Raw genomic sequence first — 24,179 nt, forward strand, 5'->3', positions numbered from 1 at the left:
AAAATGCATGTTTGCCACATACATACTCACTGTATCTTTTACAAGAATCAGAGAGTGTTGTGACCCTGACCAAGAATAAGTGTTCTCTCTAGACTAGAAATGCTGACTAGAGAGTTTCATTTCCTGATCTCACTGACACTGAGAGAAACTCAGCATGATCAGTTTATTGGACCCTGATCCTCTGACCACAGGGATGATTAACCAGGCCAACACGCAAAACCGAAACTGAGTTGAGATCACAAGAACTGGAATGACGATGGAGCTGAGAAACTGATGCTGGACCAGGAAATACTGTGAGACCACTTGCCAGGAAAACATACCAGTGTCTTAGGTTAGTATCCTTTTCTAAGCTTGATAATTCTGTTTTTCTTTTGATTATGCAGGCTAATAACTTCCTTTGGCTGAGGTTTGGCAGAGATGGTTTATTTTGCTTTTCTTTCAAAAAGTACTTTGAAAAAGTAATTTCAGTGAAATTATATTATGTATGGTTGTTATGCTTTTTTCATTAGAATTCAATAAGAAAAAGAAACACCTAAGCCTATACTGATAAATATGTAATATCTGCCTTTCTGTAATTGTGATGACTTGCACTTCATCAAGGTCAGTCAGAACATATGCACTAAATGTGTCTGCCTGAATTAGCTTTGACTTTAAATTTTATATTGGTGTTGATTGGTAGTTCCCCATTTATTCTCTACATGGGAGCATAAAGGGAAAAAAAAAAAGAGGAAAATGTCTGAACTATGTAGACAGAAAAGTGTTTGTTTAATTGATCATGGGTAGTCTTTGCAGAAATAGACGCTTGTAATTTAGTACACTGAAAAAACAACAGTTCCTATATTTATCTTAGTTTAAGTCAAAACCAAAATCCAATATAAACATATGTTAAAGAACACAATTTATACTGTCAGTAAAGCATATCATGCCTCTAATCCCTGAGGATAATTCTGATGAGTTATATAAGTGTAAAATACTGTCCCATTATAAGAACAGTGATTGAAAATTTTCATGTCAAAATAGTTGGTAGATATTGATCACCAATTTATGAAGCAGACTATTCAAGGAAGTTATCAGAGTATTAGGAATTTTAATGAGACAATGAAAATAAAATAAAAACACAATAAAAAATTTATGTAGCACTTTTATACAATTCTGGATAATAGTGAAGAGAGCTAAGATATGTGATACAGGTTTTGACATTGCCCATTTGGTAAAGATGTATCGAGTAAATTATTTCATCCTCATCTTTGCCTATAAAATAGTGACATTAATTCCTATCTTATTATACATGCTTCTTTGATCATATAATATGTGGAAGTGTATTTAAATGAAAAATCATTGGCTACCTGATGTGAAGAGCCAACTCACTGGAAAAGACCCTGATGCTGCGAAAGACTGAAGGCAATCCAAGGGATAGCAAAGAGTGGACACTACTTAACAACTGAACAACAACAACAATGAAGAATCACCTCTAGAACAAGAACTGCAAAAATTAAAAATAAAAATCTGTCTTTCTGTAAATATAATGATAACACTTTAAAAAATTTGTTCAAATCAATAAATCAACCTTTTCAGATCTCTGGATGCTAACCAAAGACTTGTAAAAATCAAAGAATTTATTCAAGAAAAATAGATGAATCTCAGTAAAAACACCAAGCTTTAGGGTGTCTTGACACACCCTATTCTCAACCTCTTCCCCCAGCTCCAAGAGACCATTTCAACAAACCATGGAACTACAGCCAGCATCCTAGCAGCCACTGTAGGAGTCGAATGAGTTGGGACTTTGTACCAAAGTGTTGTTCCCAGAGAATTCTTACTATTTAATCCATTTGTACTCATGGAAGTGGCTTGATAGCTACTTCAGGGTTTGTCTTTATTTTACTTGACTTAGAGCTCTCTCTGTGCAAACAGCAGCTTTATCCCTAAGGTATTTGGGAAAAATAATCAGCAGAAAATGTTTAACACTGTAGCTGACTGCAGTGGCAACAAGAGTTAGGGTTAACAGGAGGGTGATCAAAATACTTAAGGAAAAACTGGGAATGATGAGCCTTGGAAAAGTTCCAACAAATTTGCCGGAATCTAAAAGGCCACCACATATACACAGCTGTAGACGTTTCCAGAAAAGATATGAGAAGGCCCTAAGCTTTCACCTCTGACTGACCTTGAGGCTCTGCAAAAGCAAGTGGTTAAGCTCAAGGCAGAGATGGAGGACTTACTCCCAGAACACACAGAATTCTCAGGAAACTCTGGGAGACTTATAGTTCAGGACACTTAATGAAACATCTGTCCAATGACTAACTGACCACTAGGTTAACTGAACACAGATTTCGGTGGCCATATATGACAGAGAATTCAGACTCCAGAGAATTAGGCCAGAAAACTCATTATTTGTTTAATTACAAATAACAATTATAGCAAGCTGTAATAAAGTATCCTGAGTAAGAAAAAGAACCCTGTTTTCAGAGTGGTCACATTATGTTATTTAAAATCTAATTTTCAATAAAAGCATATGAAAATGCAATGAAAAAAGAAAATATAGCCCATACACAGAAAAAAATATAGTCAAAATAAACTTTCTAAAAAAGCCCAGACATTGGACTTTCCACACAAAGGCTTTAAATCAGCTATTCTAAGCTTGTTCAAAGGACTAAAGAAAACTATGTCTAAGTATTAAAGAAAAATGACAAAAATCTCTTGCCATGTAGAGAATATCAATAAAGTGATAAATTTCTATTAAAAAATAGAAATTACGGAGTTATAAATACAACTGAAACATTTATTAGAGTGGTTTAATAGCAGAATAGGATCAATAGAAGAAAAAAATGAATTTAATGAAAAGGAATGATAAAGAAAATATTTTAAAACTATAGAGTAAAAGAAAGAACAAAGAAACTTTTTAAAAACTTGATATTCTCTGGTCTTTAGAGTAAGTAACTTGAGAAAGTCACTTTAAAGCCTATACAGGTGACCCTTGAACAATGCAAGGGTTAGGGATGTCAGTCCTTTCTGAAGTTGAAAATCCCCATATAACTACCACTGGCTCTTCATGTTTCCACCTCCACAGGTTCAAACAACAGCATATTGTGTAGTACCATAATAGATACTTATTGAAAATAATCTATGAACCCATACAGTTCAAACATATATTGTTCAAGGGCTGACTATTACTTTTTTCATTTATTTTTATTAGTTGGAGGCTAATTACTTTACAGCATTGCAGTGGTTTTTGTCATACATTGAATTAGCCATGGATTTACATGTATTCCCCATCCCGGTCCCCCCTCCCACCTCCCTTTCCACCCCATCCCTCTGGGTCTTCCCAGTGCACCAGCCCTGAGCACTTGTCTCATGCATCCAACCTGGGCTGGTGGTCTGTTTCACCCTTGATAGTATACTTGTTTCAATGCTGTTCTCTCAGAACATCCCACCCTCGCCTTCTCCCACACACACAGAATCTAAAAGTCTGTTCTGTACATCTGTGTCTCATTTTCTGTTTCGCATATAGGGTTATCGTTACCATCTTTTTAAATTCCATATATATGTGTTAGTATACTGTATTGGTCTTTATCTTTCTGGCTTACTTCACTCTGTATGATGGGCTCCAGTTTCATCCATCTCATTAGAGCTGATTCAAATGAATTCTTTTTAATGGCTGAGTAATACTCCATGGTGTATATGTACCACAGCTTCCTTATCCATTCGTCTGCTGATGGGCATCTAGGTTGCTTCCATGTCCTGGCTATTATAAACAGTGCTGCGATGAACATTGGGGTGCACATGTCTCTTTCAGATCTGGTTTCCTCAGTGTGTATGCCCAAGAGTGGTATTGCTGGGTCATATGGCAGTTCTATTTCCAGTTTTTTAAGGAATCTCCACACTGTTCTCCATAGTGGCTGTACTAGTTTGCATTCCCACCAACAGTATAAGAGGGTTCCCTTTTCTCCACACCCTCTCCAGCATTTATTGCTTGTAGACTTTTGGATAGCAGCCATCCTGACTGGCGTGTAATGGTACCTCATTGTGGTTTTGATTTGCATTTCTCTGATAATGAGTGATGTTGAGCATCTTTTCATGTGTTTGTTAGAAGGGCTGACTATTATATACTTAGGCTTATGATACACTGATTTAACAGTGAGGCAAGAATTTCAATGGGGGAAATAACAGTCTTTGCAATAAATGGTGGTAAGACAACAGATGTCTAGATGTCAAAGAACACACCTGAACCCCTCCTCACACTATGCACAAAAACTGGCTTAAAATGGATTATTCCCCGTAATGTAGAGCTACAATTGCAACATCATTAGAAACAAATACAAGGGTAAGTCTTCATGGGCTTCCCTTGTGGCTCAGTGGAAAAGAATCCCCCTGCCGATGCAAGGCATATGCATTCAATCCCTGGGTAGGGGAGAACCCCTGGAGAAGGGAATGGCAACCCATTCCACTATTCTTGCCTAGAAAATCTCATGGACAGAGGAGCCTGGCAGGCTACAGTCCATGAGGTCGCAAAAGAGTTGGCTACGACTTAGCAACTAAACAACAACAAAAATCTTCCTGACTCAGATTTGTTAACAGATTCTTAGATATAACACCAGATAGTAACAACCAGCAAAAGAAAAAACAAATATGACTTCATTAAAATGAGAACCTTTTGTCCTATGAAGAACAAAGTCAAGAACATAAATTCAACACAAAAAATTGGAATAAAACTATTTGTAATTAAAAAAAAAACTATTTGTAATCATATGTCTAAGGGACTTGTATGCAGAATATATAAATATATAAAATATGTACTTGTATGCAGATTGTATTAATACATACAATAAAAAGACAGATAAACCAATTTAAAAGTGTGCCAAGCATATTAGTATACACTTCTTATAAGAAGATATACTAAACAAAAGCACATGGAAAGATGGTCATTAGGGAAATTCAAATTTAAAAAACTCAAGTTATCACTTCACACCCACTGGAATAACTAATAAAAATAGTTTGGAAGTTCCTCAATTGGATAAACAAAGTTACCATATGAATCGGCAAATCCACTGTCATGTGTATAACTAAAAGAATTAAAAACATTTGCTTAAAATCCATATACTAGTATTTAGAGTAACATTACTCATAATAGTCACAAAGGTAGAAAAACCCACATGGCAATCAACTGATGAATGAACAGGCGCTGTGGTATATCCATACAATGAAATATTATGTAGTCATAAAAAGGAATGAAACACTGATATATGTTGCAACATGGATAAAATTTAAAAATATTATCATAACTGAAAGAAATGAGTCATAAAAAGACATATTGTATAATTTTAATTTATATGAATGTTCAGAATAGATAAATACATAAAGACTGTAGATAGTAGATTAGTGGTTGCCTAGAGGTAGGGAGAGAGGGGAATAAAAAATTGGTATGGGGTTTCTTATTGGAGTGGTGAAAATCTTCCATGGTAAGACAACACTGACGGTTGCATAGTTCTGTGGATGTTATAATAATCATTTAATTGTGCAATTCCTTAGGATGAACTTTATGGTTTATGAATTACATTGTAATAAAGCTGTTAACATGAAATCATACTGAGCTCCTTGCCAGGTCCCCACCCCCACTCAGCCAGGGGGGTGTGAATATCTCAAGTTAAGAAATTGAAGTGAATGAGTTTAAAAATAAAGGGAACTACTTACTGCAAATGAAAAGAAACAATTAGAGCATATACGTTTCTAGCAGTAATGATTAAGCATCTACGTGTAAAAATATTTCCTCAAATTAAAATTAATATTCATTTATGTTAGCCAAAATTGATTATTTCATAAGCTCTAGACATTATGCTTACTACTTTGCTTGCTTCTCTTTTGAGTCTTAGAATACTTTGAAATTTATTCTCAGTTTTATAGATAAGAACTTGAATGAAATTTTAACCTCACTAATGTGTCTAAACAGTTTATAAATGGCATCGTCAAGACAGGAACCCAGATCAATTAATCGTAAAGGAAATACTCTTGCCTATGAACCTATAGCTTATTATTTTTATTCAAGATTAAATGAATAAGATAATTTGTTCTCATCAATGCTATATTTATAGCTGTAATATACATATTACAGGAGAATCATTGTTTGAAGTAGAATTTAATTGCATTATATAAGTCAATATCAAAGAAATGTTGAGGAAGTAGATTTTCAGGATTTTTTTTTTTATACCATGAACTCTCTTCAACTTTCTTCCACTGGGGCTTCCCTGGTGGCTCAGATGGTAAAGAATCTGACAGCAATGCAGCAGGAGACCTGGGTTCGATCCCTGGGTAAGGAAGGTCCCCTGAATACTGGCAATCCACTCCAGTATTCTTGCTTGGGAAATCCCATGGACAGAGGAGCCCGATGGACTGCAGTCAGGGGATCACAAAGAGTCAGACGTGACTGAGAGACTTTTACCTCACTCTTCAACTCATCATTCCTAGACTCACCAAGGTCACTTATCTGAAAAGTCATTTTATTTCAATATGTCTGCATATAATGGGAAGCAACAATAGGCCACAACAATTAGCATTAATCTGATGACAGATAGAAAGGAAATCCTCAAGTAAACAATCAGTAGAAAATAGATAAACAAAAGCAGTAATTAAAATGGGAAGATGGCATTTTCAAAGTGAGTCAAGAAAAGGTAAGTGGTTTATCTGAAATCTAAGTTCTTTAATACCACTTTTCTCCAAGCTAACCATTAGAGTCAGGGTTTGGATGTTTTATTTAAAATCTTCTTGCTTAAATTTTATTTTTTATCTTATTTTAGGTGTGGTCTCTTTGATTTGCTTCTTTACTTCCCTTGGAATAATTTACTCAAAGTCCCTTTGGTAAAGTATCTCCAACTGATGGTCATAAAGGAATTTTAGACACAAGTCTCAGAGGCCATCTGTTTCAATCTCATCATTTTACAGGAGAAGAATTTGAGGCCAGGATAGTTTAAGACCCACCCAAATATTTTTTCTTCAAACTATGAGAGGCTTTCTTCCATGGACGTCTTTATGGAAAAGCCTACCCAGTTTGATTATAAATCTATTTCACTTATTGTGCTTGAACTGTTTAATTTACTTGTATTTCTAAGATTTTTCTTCTATCCTTAAAGATTTTCTTCTTTAAATATGAGCTATTTAAAACTATCTTGTGCTGCTTTATTCTCATTCTTAAATAACAAGTATCTATACAAACTCATTATATGTCAGAACACAGGGTGCCGGGTACTTTTTGACCACCTCTTTGTGCTCGTTAGTATTGAAAGATTCCAACCTTCGAAACTTAAGAAATCTTTGAAACCTCAGCATTAAGAGATTTTTAAAATAATATTGTTGTGCTGGAGTAAGACTGGATATCCTCCCCTACCTTCTATCTGGCCAGTTGTATACAAAGAGTGTAATTTGTTCTCCATAATTTGAAGTAGTGTGAGGTTCTACTAAGGTCAGAGAAAGTACATGCAAGACTACACCTACAACTTACAATGTATATTGTGAAAAATTTTCAATACCCTGTAGCACCATCATTACATTTGCCCTCAAATTGACTCCTAACACTTTCTACGCAGGACAGCCATTGTTCAAATAGAAATTGTGCATAAATAATATGTCTGCCTTCTTCACCCATTTTATATGTGCATAAGGTAAAATTATACCATATAACCCACATATGAAGGGCTTTAAAAAGTTAGACGAATGATTTTTACTAGTATTCAACTCAAAAACCTCAACAGCATCAGTGAAAGGCAAGAATGCATTAAAAGGAATCCCATAAAAATTTGTTCAATTGAATTGTATTATAAAAGCTTTATTCAATCTTGAAGATTTTTTTTTCTATTTCTCCCCCTTATCTAAACTAGTAAAATCTATAGTATCATAGTACAAACTCATTTGCCATCATTCTACATTCTGAAGTTTATAGAGTACATAGATTTAGATAAAAAATAGCAGTATCATTCTAGGTTGCTGTAAGCACAATGTGCTCTGGACTGACTTTGAGCCACTACATTGGAGTAGAAGGATGCCCACAGTATTTGAACGTTATTTTCAGAAAGGAATCCAGAGTCACAAAGAGAAATAATATGACTTAAAAACATACACTAAAAGAAGAGGAGAGGCTCCTTGGGGAACAAAAGAGAAATAGTATTTTCTTACTAGAAGCTTTGTTAGTCTATTAAACTAATTACAGACATATAGGTAGTTAATTATAGACATGTAGACATACCAACACAGAAAATGAACATGGTTTAAATGCAGTATTCACCACACTGTTTATAATTTACTGATTGTATTTTATATGCCATATCAATTATTATTAAATTTATATCCAGTGTTGCTCATTAAAGCAAGAACAAATGCTCCTGAATCAGCAAAAATAGCCCCTAGTAAGAGTGAAGCTAATGAAGTCAATTATTTGAATGATAATGCAAACTATTTACTTCATTGATCTTTCTTCCCTGGCTAAATTCTCTAGTTTCAAAGTCTTATTTCTTACTCTCCATTATATGCTTAGTAGTTCAACTTTCTTTCTCAGGCACTTGTCTCTCTGATGTCTTATATCCTAGAGTGAACACAATGCCTGTCCACTACGGCACTGTGGTGTATACTGATTTTACCTACGCCCTGCCTGCTCTTTTTCAACCTGCAAGCAAGATGTGTAGTTATTTCCATGATGTGTCTTTAGACCCTCTCAGCTCAGACATTTTTGTCCTAACAAAATGCAATATTGAAGTAATCAAATAAAGTATTGTTAGAGAGTGGGACTGTAAACTGTTGCCCTTAATTTTCCTGAAATTTAAAAGAATAAACCAGATGAGCATGCTTTGTAAAAGTTTAGATCAGAGAAAATGTTGCTTGCAACAAATTATTTAGTGAAACTCTCTAAGTCATTATTTCAGCTGTTTGGACAGTCCTTTTTGATAAAGAATAGATTCAACTTTTATTTTCTATTGCAATGTCCATCATCTAATTATCCTGGAACTACACAGATGTATTCTCAATGGGTTACTATTTGCCTGAAATTTTAATGCATGTTTATTCATTTGTAAAGACAGCTCTACTTTTTCCTCTATATTCAAGATTCAAATGAATCCTTATAAAACATCTAGTCAGTATACAGTAGAAAACATAGTTTTGGTGGAACCGCAGAGAAAACCTGGACCGTAACACGCAGGACTCTGTGGACACTCTGAAGACCTTGGACTGCCATGCCAGAGCAATGGAAGCAACTAAAGGGTTTTTTAAGTCTTAGCTGTTTAGTCGTGTCCAACTCTTCGTGACCCCATGGACTATAGCCTGCTGGGCTTCTCTTGAATTCTCCAGGCAAGAATACTGCAACGGGTTGCCATTTCTCTCTCGAGGGGATCTTCCCTATCCAGGGATTAAACCTGGGTCTCCTGCATTGCAGGCAGATTCTTTCCATCTGAGCCACCAGGGATGGCTCATGAGCTTAGTTACCCCACAGCATGTGAAATCTTCCCAGACCAGGAATCGAACCCATGTCCCCTGCATTGGAAGGCAGATTCTTAACCACTGGGCCACCTGGGAAGCCCAAAAGGGTTTTCAGTTATAAGCAAATGATTTACAATTCAAGCCTCTCCATAGAGGACAGAATGAAAGGTAGCCTCATAGAATGCAATAAAAATAGTTGATTATAACTACAGTGATTTAGGCAAGTTTGTTTCTGGTATACCTGGATTTATAGTAAAAGGAAATACAATTGTTTTATCTGTTAATAAAAACCTTAGCTGTAACAGTGTAGATAACTTTCTAAGACTAAATATAGAAGGCTTAATTTTCCTTGGCCTCTGGGATGCACAGGGTTGAAAACATGGGTTTGGAATCAAATGCCAACTCGGGAACTCTACTGTTTGCAAATTCTATAACCCTGGGCAAACTATTCACAAGGGAAGGAAGAGTAGGGGTGAAGAGAGGCAAAACGTTATCGAAAAAGTCCTTATTGAATAAAAGATACACATTTTTTCAAAAAGTATAATGTGCTTGCTTTAAAGAAAAAGCACTTCAGCAAAAACATTAAATTCTACTTAATTTACTTAATCAAATAGGGGTTTGTTTTAGAAATATCAAATAAGTTTAAAATTGAAATCCAAAGATATAACATCAGTTTATAGGAAATTTCCTTTTGTGGAATATCTCATTCTGCAAAAAATTAAACATGACTTTACATCAGTGGTGTCATACGAAAACATTCAGTGAGTCAACATCTATTTATTGATCTTGTAGTCTGTGTGGCTTGGTAGATTTGAAACTTCATAAACATACTTATTTTTGGCTGATAGGAAACAACTTCCCCAGTTTTATGTCTTAGTCATTTCCAATGCTGATTTTAATTATGTTTGAATTTATGGATTAAGGATTTCTTAATGAGTGTATGAAAGCGATAAGTTTATGCTTCTAAGAATGATATTTATGGCCTTGCAAGTAACCATAAAGCTTTCTTGCTAGAAATACAAGCAGTTTAAAGGGAAGAAGGACAACAAAAAACAGCTCTCTCTTTCCTCAACTAAATCTGATCCAGTTCTACTACTAAAAATGTTGTTACTGGTTCTGTATATGGACACATTTTTTTTTTAACCAGTAGAGAAAGTTACTGTGTCTGATATTGGATTGAAAAGGATGTTGCAGCTTTTTAAGGAGAAAAAAGAAAAGAGAAAGAGACACAAGATGCTTGTTCCCGGGGCTAATTTGCTGCCTCTAACCTTGTATTTGTTGACCCTCACCTTTTGTCCACATTTTCCTCACACCACGAGTATGCTCTCATAAATTTCAGTTCCCCGGCTTATTACATTTGAGATGGTAAAATGCCAGGAGCTATGGTGCTAAAAGTGCTGCCTCTCAAACAATTTTCCCCAATGATATTAACCTTGAATGCAAGAGATGTAAGTGATGGAGAGTTTACAATGCCAAATAAGTTATAGTGTATTTAGTTTAAACTCTTCATTTAAAGGAAAACTGGCTAGATTTCGAGGTCAGGGAAAATATACAATCACACTATTACTCCTGGCCCATTGATGACTAAACTATCACAACAAAAATAAAACCACTATGATTTTAGATGTCCTCTAAAATTTAAGAATTTGCTGTTAAAAATTTTAAAAAAAAGAAGGTTGACCTAGTGGATGACTAATTCAGATTACACTATATGAAGCAAAGTCCATACATATGATGGTCATTTACTGTACAGATGTGTGAGACATAAAATTTGGTCTGCATACACTGACTGCTTTATTTGAGTCAGTTAAACCCCATTGTTTTAATAATTATGAATGCCTTTACAATTACCTGAAGTAAACATCCTGCATTTTAATAACTTCATGAACGGTGTGAATCTTAGTATTATGCTTTCATAGCTCAAAAATACAGAGAAATCAACCAAATTCATTCAAAAATATTTATAAAATAAAAGCAGTAATTTTATAAACTCATAAATCATTCAATGTAAACATTGAAAATTTATAAAAATTTTCCAAATATACATTTTGAAGGTATACTAAAACAAAAATATGCATATCCTTTTGCTTAGATTTCTCCCATCTGTACCAAGTCTCACTCTCCCCAGCTTTAGAAGTGTTGACTGCTGATGGCTCACAACTAAGTCTTTGCTTGGGACTTGTGTATATATAAGTGTGTGTGTGTGTACATGTGTGTGCACACACACATGATCAGTCACTCAGTCATGCCCAATTCTTTGCGACCCCATGGATTGTAGCCCACCAGATTCCCCTGTCCATGGAATTTTCCAGGCAAGAATACCGAAGTGGGTTGCCATTTCCTACTCCAAGGATCTTCCCAACCCAGGGATTGAACCCATGTCTTTTGTGTCTCCTGCAATGGCAGTCAGATTCTTTACTTGGCCTCAGTCAAACAGAATTGGCTTGTTCAAGGGTATGTGCTTTTCATGGGAAGCTGGCATTCAAGGACTGGTTTACTTGATAGTACAAATAATCAGGGCTATTGTCACAATTCAGGACAACTTGGTGTCATTCAAGTTTCAGTGGGAATGACAGATATTTTTTCATTGCGTTGCAGTTCAACTTCTCCCCTCTGCCTGATCCTATTTCCTTGGCTCTCTCAAGTGTTGTGCCTTGGAGTACTCCACAATAAGTTTAATGCTTACCAGTCTCCTTGTCAGAGTCTTTTTCCCCAAGGAATTCACCCTAAGACAGATGGTGCTAGGGATGGTCCAAGAAATTAAGCTTTAAAATATGATTTTGGTGCAGGACCACTCCCTGGACAGCTGGCAAGTAGGGTCCCATGGATAGTGTCAGCTCTTGGGTGCACAACAGAGCAGTTGTTAAACAAAGATTTCACTGTTAATGGAAAGGGATGAGATGTTAGGGGAAGATCATGTACTGACACTGGCTGCTATAATATCCCAAGCATTTTAGAGGTTCTCGGAAAGAAGAGATAATAGGTGGTATTGAGTGAAGTAATTTGCAACAACAAAGACAAAGAATGACATTGTAAAAAAGAACAGAGGGTGATTAATGGGAAAAAAAAAAAAGTAATGCAAAATATGAAACACAATGTTTCTTTGCCAATGCATATATACTCTTTCCCCCCTCCTGCCAGAGAGTAGAGAAGCTAAAGTTCAACTCCAGAGCTTAACTGAAAGGCTTGTATAAGTCTACAAAGTCATTCATGACCAAAATGATGGCCTTAATTAGACAGAAGGTTCCTGAGAATTTCAATTGTTAACATCTGAGTTGAACCTGAAAATTTCAGATCTCCCTGAACTCTAAAAGTGCCTTGCTCTTTTAGAGCAGGAGGGCCATGCTCCTCCCTCTCAATGGCTAGTGCTGTCTGAAAGTGAGGCTGAGAAGGCCCTCCCCAATATGCCCTCATCTCTTCTCCTAGACACCAATGACTAACTACTTTCAAGTCACAACATAACCCCAGCTACAGAATTACTGGACCTCCTAGGGAAGGAAATTGATGCTATCCCAAGGTTGCTACAGAACCTAGCTTCATGTACAGACAGGAATTGGACAGTATGTATGGAACTGGGTTCTAAAGGTGCTGGAAGAAGGGAGGGGGCAGAATGCAAAGGTGGCTAGGAGTGTTCACAGGCATACTCTTTCAACCTGGCAAGAATCCTGAAAGATAGTAGCAGTACACCGGTAGCTTACTGTATAATTACTCTCAGGGGTGTTCTGAAATGCAGTGAGTGAGAGGGAATCCTCCTGAGTAGAACCTTCAGCTGTGTCTGTAAGTATAACTTTGTGGGGAAAAGAGATAGTCTAACTTTCTAATACAGATTCATAAGTATAAGTCACTCAGTCATGTCTGACTCTTTGTGACCCCTTGGACTATTCTGTCTGTGGAATTCTCTAGGCCAGAATACTGGAGTGTATAGCCTTTCCCTTCTCCAGGGGATCTTCCCAACCAAGGGATCGAACCCAGGTCTCCTGCAGTGCAGGCGGATTCTTTACCAGCTGAGCCACAAGAGATAGTGGTAATTGGCTGGAGAAAGACTCGGTCAAGGAGGTCTAAGGAAAAAGGCATGTGGCTACATTTAGGATTGCAGACAGTAAATTCAAGTTTTGTATCACCTGTGAAAGCCTTCCTAAGAGCATCCATGATGGTGGAGGCACTAAAAATTAAGTGTGTATGTGCTCAGTTGCTAAGTTGTGTCCATTTCCTTTACCATCAGAATCAAGTGCTGTACTCATAACAATCTGACCATTTATTATCAGCCAGCCTCAGTCTTCAGCTTCCCTAGTACTGATATGTGAGTATGACCAGAGTAGCTTTGCTAGCAGGGGTAAAGAATATACCTTCCTAGCATGTATCACCAGCATGGGTTTCCATCCAATTCAATGATCATTATGTGGTTGGTATCCCCCCAATTTCAAATAGAATAATCTTGGGGTGAAAGTTGGAGCAACCCTGAGTGTTAGTAATTTTATTACTGCCATGACAAAATAACACGAACACAGCCACTGAAAACAACATAAATATTTTCTCTTATAATTCTGTGGCTCAGAAGTCTGGAATGGATCTAGCTGAGCTAAAGTTAAGGTACTGACATGGCACACCAGTGCCCCTTTTCAGAGGCTCTAGGGAATACTCTGTTTCCTTGCTTACTTAGGCAGTTTTCAGAATCCATTTATAATATTATGATTGTAAAAATAAAGTTCCTCTTTCCTTTGTGGCTGTTAGCTTAGGTCTGTTCCTGACTTCTAAGGGGCCACCCACATTCTTTGGCATGTGGCCCTCTTCTTCCATATTCAGAAGCAACCACAGTGCATCAAGCTGTTATCAGGCTTCTCATCTTTCCTGCACAATTCTCCATGACAACATCTCTTTTACCTACCATTCCACCTTCCTTTTCCTGTTTTAAAAGCCATGTGATTATTTTTGATCCACCTGGATAATTAAAGCTATTTTATTGTCAGCTGATTAGCAGTTTTAATTCTACCCCATCTGAAACCTTAATTTCCGTTTTCTCATGTAATGTAACTTATTCACAGGTGTAACACCGGAGGGTGAAGATCATGGGGCACAAAATCCTATCTACGAAACTTGGCTTACTATTGCTCCCAGTGACTTACTCTGTTTCCTCTTTTTCCAAGCTGGTCTCCGTGGACTTAGGTCGATTTCTAGAAAGAAAATCCTGTCACCAGAGGATTCAGCAAGATTCCCATAATGTTTTAAACTACTCTACTGGTTACTCCAATAAAGTGTGCAAACAATAAGGGAAAAGGAGCCGCTATCCTCGCAGGGTAAATGGCTCTAATGAGGAGGAAGAGGTAGAGCTACTGATAGACAGTAAGGTTAAGAAAGCTTATGCTCGGTACCTAGGTAATCCTTGGAGGTGTATTTTTCTACTTCCTGTCCAAAAGTGACAGTGTGTGATCAGTGAAGTAGCCATGATCTGAGTATGTCATTGACTTGGACCCTTGAGGGATGAGAGTCTACGTCATAGCATCAGGCAATCATTTATAGCAGTGGATGGTGAAACCAATCCATAATGGATAGTAGAGAAGAGGCATGATGAGCATCAGCAGAGTTTGTGAGATCAGCTCTAGCAGTGAAGTCTATGGATCAATCACTAACATTACTCTTAAAGATTTCCCTGCAAAAATTAATCAACCAGAATTCTAGATAAGATGAGTGTATCATGTGTAGAAGTGGCTCTAGTTGGTGCAACGTGGTGGACTCTGAGTATATGCTGTGGTAAACCGACCAGATGCCCTATTCTTCCGCAAGGTAGATATTATTTCATGAGACTTGCTCTCAAATGAAGGGAACCGCCATATCTAAATTTATCCTCCCTTACTGCGGGCAGTCCATACCCCAACTGATTGTTCAATTTAGGGGTAAAATATCTTAGTCATTTTACCTCTTTTTAGAAAAACCCTGAGGACCTTCCCAGCTCCAGAGATCCCCATAGGATTAGCCAAGGATTCTGCTGTGACTGAGTCATTTTTAAACGCTCAATTCTGCTTCCTTTACCCTCCTGGGTGTTAAGGTCATGTCTGTTTCTCAGAAAACTTTCTGCAAGTGAATCATCAACTCACAGTGTAGTTGAAGAGAAACCTCACTGAAGACATCTTGTTGGCTCATTGAAATGCTTTCTTAGTAGACTTTCCTTCAAATGTGGATTTTGAAAAAAATGATTTATTTGCTTTAAGGTGCTGCTTTTTCAAAATAATCAAGGTCAATTATTTTAACATTAAACTATGTAAGCCGATGACAAGAAAACACACTGGGTATCAAAAATATGCTTTTTAAAAATGTTTCCATTGGCCATAAATTTTGGTGATGTATGCTTCATAGTGTTAATAAAAATAATTTTCATGTTAATTCCCCTTTGAAATAGGGTTATCTTTAACAGCAGAGCATTTTCTATTGTACTTTCATTTTCATTCCATTTGCTAACATGACTCCTAAATAAACAGAGGAGCCATTTAAAATCATTTTTGGCAAAGTACTGGGTAAAAATAATAAAAATTAAAAACAGGAAAAATATGACTGGAACCATACTGTAAAACCAGCAAAAGACTTCTCACTTGTTCTAAAGGCACTGGTTAGTCAACGTGGTAACTACAGAAAAATTAGACACAGAGATAGGCATTTGGAATATGAGTGCCTTGCTTAGAGACACTTTTCTTATGTTCATAGAATATTCATAATATATCTGCAGGTCCCCCAAATAATATCACAATTCCTTACACAGGGACTCTGCTTTGACCATTTGTGTGGCCTTGGAAAAGCCATCTAATTTTAATTCTGCTTCTGGGGGAAGCCAATTAGTGTTCTGTGAGGTACACAAGTAGACCTATGGAGAAGTCCCAGCATGGGGAACTAAGCCTTCCTCCAGCCATGCATGGGTACCATCTTGGAAATATATCCTCCAGACCCAATCTTTTCTTTACATGACTGAAGATTCAGCTGAATCAAACCTTAGAGAGACAGTGACATAGAATCACCCTACTGAGGTGAGCTGTTCCTAAAGTCCTGAAGCACAAATACTAAGATAATAGATATTTATTATTTAAAGCTGCAATTGAATTTTGACATAATGTGTTATGCAAAGATAAATAACAAATGTAAGCCAGTTACTAATAATCTCTGAGCCATGTGGTAAAATTAGCTAGCTAAAATAATGGAGGAGGAATAATTTCTAAGAGCTACAAAAATAAAATAAAACAAAACAAGTTTTTCAATAGCTGCATTCCAGTTATTCACATCCTTCCTATATTAAAATAGGAGACATAAAAATCTTCAAAATACAAATTCCTATTTCCCCTTTTTTTCCCTGCACGCTCTTGCTGTTTTGCAGATTATTTATGTAGTTGAATATGTGGCTAATTGAACCGAAGATGTGGGTATGATCACCTTAAAGTCTACCTATCTTGAACAAATGAAACCTCTTTTTCATATCACTAGTACAGAAAACTACTTTTTAAAGATCATAATGTGTGAAACTTGCTACTGGCTTCGCTGAAAACCATTGAGAATGTGCATTGCCTAGCACCAACCATTTCAACAATACAGGAAAAATAGTGGAAAAGTTCATGTCTACTTATTTTGGATACACAATTATCTTCTTATACAGGTGAAAATGTATATAATGAAAACACTTCTATGATTTAAGTGTATCAGAAAATTAGAACAATTTTTATGAATGAGAAAAAGTTTTACTAAGATTTCAAGTCATCCTTTTGTGATCAGGGCTTCAAAACATAATTTAAATTATTAGCTAGAATCAATATTGCTGAGAGAAATACCAATAACCTGATATATGCAGATGGTACCACCCTTATGGCAGAAAGCAAAGAGGAAGTAAAGAGCCTCTTGATGAAGGTGAAAGAGGAGAGTGAAAAAGCTGGTTAAAACTCAACATTCAGAAAAGGAAGCTCATGGCATCCGGTCCCATCACTTCATGGCAAATAGATGGGGAAATAATAGGAACAGCGACAGGCTTTTTTCCTGGGCTCCAAAATCTCTGCAGATGGTGACTGCAGTCATGAAATTAGAAGACGCTTGTTCCTTGGAAGAAAAGCTATAACAAACTTGGACAGCATATTAAAAACCAGAGACATTGTTTTGCTAGCAAATGTCTGTCTAGTCAAAGCTATGATTTTTCCAGTAGTCATGTATGGATGTGAGAGCTGGACCATAAAGAAGGCTGAGCACTGAAAAATTGATGCTTTTGAACTGTGGTGTTGGAGAAGACTCTTGAGAGAGAGTTCTTCGGACTGCATGGAGATCCAACCAGTCAATCCTAAAGGAAATTAATCCTGAATATTCATTGGAAGGACTGATGTTGAAGCTGAAGCTACAATGCTTTGGCCACGTGATGTGAAGTGCTGACTCATTAGAAGAGACTCTGATGCTGGGAAAGACTGAAGGCAGGAGGAGAGGGGATGACAGAGGATGAGATGGTTGGATGGCATCACTGACTCAATGTACATGAGTTTAAACAACTTCTGGGAGATGGTGAAGGACAGGGGAGCCTGGTATGCTGCAGTCCATGGGGTTTCAAAGAGTTGGACATGACTGAGCAACTGAAAAACAAAAATCTGTATATAGATATAGATATATAGATATAAATATAGAGTATAGATGAAAATACCATTAACTTCCTTTTATATGGTTATTAGTTTTAAATAATTGTTTGCCAAATACATTTGTAGCAAATTTTCAGTAAAATAGGGCAAGCCATTCTTTTAGATACGTCATGTGCATGAGCCCTGGCACCTCTCACATGAACCACTGTAGACGTGCATGGATCCGTTTAGAGGTATGGGTAGCATTGTACAAAACAAGGGGCAGGAAAATAAGTGAGAAGCAACTTATGTTCTGATCTTGATTCTGTCCACAATCAGACTTATTCAAACTATTGACCCTTCAGTTACTACTATGTTCAAGTAATAATAAAATGATGGGACAAAACATGATATTCTTCTATTGACACAAATTCCAAGCTAAGCCGTTGCTTACCTGTTTCACTTTTAAGCAATTAGATATAGGATCTCGGTACACTTAAATAAAGGAATCCAAATGGAAAAATAAAGAAATGGAATTAAACTATCACATGATGATATACAAAAAGAAAAGAAAACAAATCTTTATCAGGTTCATTGAGAAACTTTGACAACAGCACATTGATTTTAGCATTAACATGTGCCAGACACTTTGTTAAGAAGGAACAGGCAATCCACTCCAGTATTTTTGCCTGCAGATTCCCACGGACAGAGAAACCTGGTGGGCTACAGCCCATGGGATAGCAGAGTTGGACACAATTTAGGGACCAATTCAAAGATAAATAATATATGGTTGATGCACTTGTGTAACTCCTTATTTAGCAGTAAAGGACAGATGCTAAGTAAAAGTTGTGTAACAATGCAATAATATAAAATAAATCTGTGTTATTGATAAATTAGGTAGAATTCACTCCTTGCTCTCAATGAGTCAGAGCAGATTTCATGAAGGCAAGGAAACTGGAGTTGTTTTCTCAATAATCAATTAAAAATATTCACAGGTAAAGAAGAGGGGATACACCAGGTGAAATGAGAGCAATACAGACCTATTTATGTTAAGAAAGAGGTATATGGAGAATTGAGAGTTTGGAATGAGTATAGGTTAGAACACATGTCAGTGATGAGACAGCAGATGGGATTGCAATGTGTAGTTTAGGGAAATGAGAATATTGTTTGGTTTTTAAAATGCTACATGGGGCATGTCAGGAACTAAAGATCATTTGCTCCACATGAAACACAAACCTGTTCTGTCCAGCTTCCAAGAATGTAGGCCTGTTGTTCCCTAATTTTCTGATTCATCAAGAGGCAACAGAAACTTAATATTTTATTTCCTTATTTGTGAGGAAGTTAGCTGTGTCAGTCAATGTGCTAGTAACTTTCATTGCACATCAGCAAAAGTTTTGTCATTACTGTAATTAGTGTTATACAATAGGGACTGGAAAAGGTCAGTTTTCATTCAAATCCCAAAAAGGCAAGTGTCAAAGTATGTTCAAACTACTGCACAATTGCACTCATTTCACATGCTAGAATAGTAATGCTCAAAATTCCCCAGGCTAGGCTACAATAGTACATAAACTGAGAACTTCCAGATGTTCAACCTGGGTTTAGAAAAGGCAAAGGAAACAGAGATCAAATTGCCAACATCCGTTGGATCATCAAAAAAGCAAGAGAATTCCAGAAAACATCTACTTTTGCTTCACTGACAACTCTAAAGCTTTTGACTGTGTGGATCACAACAAACTGTGGAAACTTCTTCAAGAGATGGGAATACCAGACACCTCACCTGCCTCTTAAGAAACCTGTTTGCAGGTCAAGAAGTGACAGCTAGATCCAGACATGGAACAACAGACTGATTCAAAATTGGGAAAGGAGTAGGTCAAAGCTCTATATTGTCACCCTGTTTATTTAAAGCCTATACAGAGTACATCTTGTGAAATGTCAGGCTGGATGAAGCACAGGCTGGAATTAAAATTGCCACGAGAAATATCAGTAACCTCAGATATGCAGATGAAACCACCCTGATGGCTGAAAGTGAAGAGGAACTAAAGAGCCTCTTACTGAAAGTAAAAGAGGAGAGTGAAAAACCAGGTTAAAACACAACATTCAAAAAACTAAGATCTCACCTGGTCCCATCATTTCATGGCAAACAGATGGGGAAAAAATGGAAACAGTGAGATTTATTTTCCTGGGCTGCAAAATCACTGCACATAGTGACTGCTGCCATAAAATTAAAGGATGCTTGCTTCTTGGAAGAAAAGCTATGATGAACCTAGATAGCATATTAAAAAGCAGAGACATTACTTTGCTGACAAAAGTCTGTCTAGTCAAAACTATGACTTTTCCAGTAGTCATGTATGGATGTGAGAGTTGGACCATAAAGAAGGCTGATCCCCAAAGAATTGGTACTTTTGAACTGTGGTGTTGGAGAAGACTCTTGAGAGTCCCTTGGACTGCAAGGATATCAACCCAGTCAATCCTAAAGGAAATCAGTTAATTATTCAGACACAACTGAATAATTAAACAACAACAAGAGCATCCCATCAAAATATAGAGCTTCCCAGGTGGTTCCATTCAGTTCGGTTGCTCAGTTGTGTCCAACTCTTTATGACCCCATGGACTGCAGCATGCCAGGCTTCCCTGTCCATCACCAACTCACGGAGCTTGCTCGAGTCATGTCCATCGAGTCAGTGATGCCATCCAACCATCTCATCCTCTGTCATCCCCTTCTCCTCCTGCCTTCAATCTTCCCAAGCATCAGGGTCTTTTCCAATGAGTCAGATATTCCCATGCAGATCAGTTCAGTTCAGCTGCTGAGGTGACTGTTCTTTGCTTAGTTCGGTTCTTTGCATCAGGTGACCAAAGTATTGGAGTTTCAGCTTAAGCCTCAGTCCTTCCAGTTAATATTCAGTAATGATATCCTTTAGGATGGACTCATTTGATCTCATTGCAGTTCAAGGGACTTTCAAGAGCCTTCTCCAACACCACAGTTCAAAAGCATCAATTCTTGGCACTCAGTTTTCTTTATGGTCCTACTCCCACATCCAAACATGACCATGGGAAAACCATAGCTGTGAGGAGATGGACCTTGGTTGGCAAAGCAAAATCTGCATTTAATATGGTGGTCATAGCTTTTTGTCTAAGGAGCAAATGGCTGCAGTTTCATGGCTGCAGTCACCATCTGCAGTGATCCTGGAACCCCTGAATATAGTGTCTCACTCATTGTTTCCCCATCTATTAGCCAAGAAGTGATGGGACCAGATGCCACAATCTAGGTTTTCTGAATGTTAAGTTTTACACCAACATTTTCACTCTCCTCTTTCACATTCAGTAAGAGGCTCTTTAGTTCTTCTTAGTTTTCTGCCATAAAGGTGGTATCATCTCCATATCTAAGGTTATTGATATTTCTATTGGCAATCTTGATTCCAGCTTGGGCTTCATCCAGCCTGCCATTTCACATGATATACTCTGCATATAAGTTAAATAAGAAGGGTGACAATATACTCCTTTGATGTACTCCTTTTCTGATTTGGAACCAGTCTGTTGTGCCATGTCCAGTTCTAATTGTTGCTTCTTGACCTGCATACAGATTTCCCAGGAGACAGGCAAGGTGGTATGGTATTCACATCTCTTGAAGAATTCTCCACATTTTGTTGTGGTCCACATAGTCAAAGGCTTTGGTATAGTCAATACAGCAGAAGTAGATGTTTTTCTGGAACTCTCTTACTTTTTATATGACCCAACAGATGTTGGCAATTTGATCTCTGGTTCCTCTGCCTTTTCTAAATCCAGCTTGAACCTCTAGAAGTTCATGGTTCACATACTGTTGAAGCCTGGTTTGGAGAATTTTGAACATTACTTTGCTAGCATAGGATATGAGTTCAATTGTGCGGTAGTTTAAACATTCTTTGGAATTGCCTCTCTTTGAGATTGGAATGAAAACTACATTTTCCAGTCCTGTGGCCACTGCTGAGTTTTCCAAGTTTGTAGTATATTGAGTGCAGCACTTTCTCAGCATCATCTTTTAGGATTTGAAATAGCTCAACTGGAATTCCATCACCTCCACTAGCTTTGTCCATAGTGATGCTTCCTAAGGTCCACTTGACTTCGCATTCCAGGATATCTGGCTCTAGGTGAGTAATCACACAATCATGGTTTTCTGGGTCATTAAGATCTTTTTTGTACAGTACTTCTGTGTATTCTTGCAGCCTCTTCTTAGTATCTTCTGCTTCTGTTAAGTCCATACCATTTCTGTCCTTTATTGTGCCCATCTTTGCATGAAATGTTCACTAGGTATCTCCAATTTTCTTGAAGAAATCTCTAGTCTTTCCCATTTCATTGTTTTCCTCTATTTCTTTCTTTTGATCACTGAGTCAGGCTTTCTTATCTCTCCTTGCCATTCTTCGGAACTCTGCATTCAAATGGGTTTATCTTTCCTTTTCTCCTTGGCCATTAGCTCCTCTTCCTTTCTCAGCTGTTTGTAAGGCCTCCTCAGACAACCATTTTGCCTTTTTGCATTTCTTTTTCTTAGGGATGGTCTTAATCACGGCCTGCTGTACAATGTCACAAACCTCCGTCCATAGTTCTTCAGGCACTCTGCCTATCAGATTTAATCCCTTGAATCTACTTGTTACTTCTACTGTATAAGGGATTTGGTTTGGGTCATACCTGAATGATCTAGTGGTTTTCCCTACTTTCTTCAATTTACATCTGAATTTGGCAATAAGGAGTTCATGATCTGAACCACAGTCAGCACCCAGTCTTGTTTTTGCTGACAGTACAGAGCTTCTCTGTCTTTGGCTGCCAAGAATATAATCAATCTGATTTCGGTATTGACCATCTGGTGATACCCATGTGTAAAGTCTTCTCTTGTATTGTTGGAAGAGGGTGTTTGCTATAAGTTATTTTTCTTGGCAAAACTCTGTTAGCATTTGACCTGCTTTGTTTTGTACTCCAAGGCCAAATTTTTCTGTTACTCCAGATATCTCTTGACTTCCTTCTTTTGCATTCCAGGCCCCTATAATGAAAAGGGAATCTTTTTTGGGTGTTAGTTCTATAATGTTTTGTAGGTCTTCATAAAATTGTTCAAGTTCAGCTTCTTCAGCATTACTGTTTGGGACATAGAGTTGGATTACTGTGATACTGAATGGTTTGCCTTGGAAATGAACAAAGATAATTCTGTTATTTTTGAGATTGCACCCAAGTATTGTATTTTGGACTCTTCTTGACTGTGAGGGCTACTCCATTTCTTCCACAGGATTCTTGACCACAATAGTAGATATAATGGTCATCTCAGTTAAATTTGCCCATTCTAGTCCATTTTAGTTCACTGATTCCTAAAATGTTGATGATTTCTCTTGTCATCTCCTGTTTGACCACTTTCAATTTACCTTGGTCCATGGACCTAACATTCCAGGTTCCTATGCAATATTGTTCTTAAAGCATCAGACTTTACTTCCATCACCAGTCACATCCACAACTGGGCATTGTTTTTGCTTTGTCTCTTCATTCTTTCTGGTGTCAATTCTCCAATCTTCTCCAGTAGCATATTGGGCACCTACCAACCTAGGGAGTTCATCTTTCAGTGTCATATCATTTTGCTTTTCATACTGTTCATGGGGTACTCATGAATGTATCCTCAAGTGGTCTGCCCTTCCCTTGTGGTCGGAATGGGCTTGCCCCAGCAGTTGTTTGTGGTAAAGAAGACGGCCTGCCAATGCAGAAGACATAAGAGATAAGACTTCCTGGGTTCAGAAGATCCCCTGGAAGAGAGCATGCAACCCACTCCAGTATTCTTGCCTGGAGAATCCCATGAATAGAGGAGCCTTGTGGCTAGTGTCCATATGGTTGCAAACAGTCAGACATGACTGAATCAACATATGTGCACATAATAATGTAAACATCTCTGGTATGTCATTATACTCCCAATTTATATTTTTATCAACAAACACAATTGCATATTTGATAACAGCTATCCATGTCTCTAGGAAGTGCTTTGAAAGCCATCCAGGCTTCACAGGATTATATGTACTTTTAATTATTATTTTCTTTCAAGTGCAGAGACAAGATTTCCAGATTTAAAATCATTAGAAATGACCCATGTGATCCATTTTAGTAATAAAACTCATTTTGAATCATAAAAATATTGGCAAATCCACAACAATTGTC

At 37.3% G+C, this 24,179-nt stretch overlaps 1 long non-coding RNA gene across 2 annotated transcripts in view; it reads left to right on the forward strand.

The window, feature by feature from the left end:
- Positions 1–227: 227 nt before the first annotated feature.
- Positions 228–24,179, forward strand: part of LOC139030439 (uncharacterized) — a 55,273-nt gene continuing 31,321 nt past the window's right edge. For both annotated transcript variants that reach the window (XR_011482808.1, XR_011482809.1), the window contains exon 1: positions 228–331. This is a non-coding gene — a long non-coding RNA (uncharacterized lncRNA). The remainder of the gene's footprint in view (positions 332–24,179) is intronic.

The sequence above is a fragment of the Odocoileus virginianus genome, chromosome 22, assembly GCF_023699985.2.
Source record: "Odocoileus virginianus isolate 20LAN1187 ecotype Illinois chromosome 22, Ovbor_1.2, whole genome shotgun sequence".
Lineage (NCBI taxonomy): Eukaryota > Metazoa > Chordata > Mammalia > Artiodactyla > Cervidae > Odocoileus > Odocoileus virginianus.